The sequence below is a fragment of the Nematolebias whitei genome, chromosome 5 (assembly GCF_014905685.2).
Source record: "Nematolebias whitei isolate Nwh7 chromosome 5, NemWhi1, whole genome shotgun sequence".
Classification (NCBI taxonomy): domain Eukaryota; kingdom Metazoa; phylum Chordata; class Actinopteri; order Cyprinodontiformes; family Rivulidae; genus Nematolebias; species Nematolebias whitei.
The window spans coordinates 382106-382995 of record NC_056502.1 but is presented as its reverse complement, the minus strand read 5'-3'; the positions used below and the strand labels follow the sequence as shown (position 1 = coordinate 382995).

The 890-nt window shown below is 33.5% G+C and overlaps 1 protein-coding gene across 1 annotated transcript in view; it reads right to left on the bottom strand.

Moving 5' to 3' along the window:
- The window catches only part of LOC119409210 (tropomyosin alpha-4 chain), a 44342-nt gene that overhangs the window by 43080 nt on the left and 372 nt on the right, over nucleotides 1–890 (bottom strand). The window lies entirely within an intron of this gene.

Here is an 890-nt window from a genome sequence, read left to right as displayed (position 1 = left end):
CATGTTGCTGCTGATCTGTTTCATGTTGCTGCTGATCTGTTTCATGTTGCTGCTGATCTGTTCCATGTTGCTGCTGATCTGTTTCATGTTGCTGCTGATCTGCTTCTCGTCAGCTTGTAATAGCAACCGTCATATACGTTCACTATTTCACAAAGATGTCGTGTCAGCTCCACATGTAGCATCTTATTGAAACACCTTTATTAATAACCTTGACTGGAAAAGGATTTGGACTTTACCAACCAGATATATGATAAATAATAAAGTAAGATAATTATCATTTAAAAGTATTCACAGATTTTACCCATCCAAAATCTATTTACAATGGTTTAACAAGAATATAATTTGCTCTTTTTGTGAAGGAAACCCAGATGTTTTTCATTTATTTTGGTCTTGCCCCTTCTCGACTCAATTTTGGAAAAGTATTTGCATTTTGATTTCTACTTTTATTGAACCAGATGTCTCCCTTTGCTTTGAGCATGTATTGTTTGGCTCCATTGACTACCCAACAGCTAAAAATAACTGTTATATATTATTAATCTTATTATATACCTAGCCAAATGGCATATGCACATATGTTGTTACACTAATCAAAAACCGCTTATCTCCATTTTTGAAAATAAGATCAAACAATATATCAAAACTATTAAATATTCCACCATTACTAAGCCCATTAAAACTTGCACTTTATGTGCGTTCTTTAATGTATTTATGTAATATATTATTGTAAAGCATTGTCTCAATGTTTGTAACCCCCGGTGGCTGTTATTTCATTACTGTACACTGCGTGTTGTTGCATTTTGTGTTCTTTCAATAAAGATTAAAAAGCTCTCAGCTCATGTTAGCTGTTAGCTCTTATTAGCTGATGTTAGCTGATAGCGCTAAATACTTGT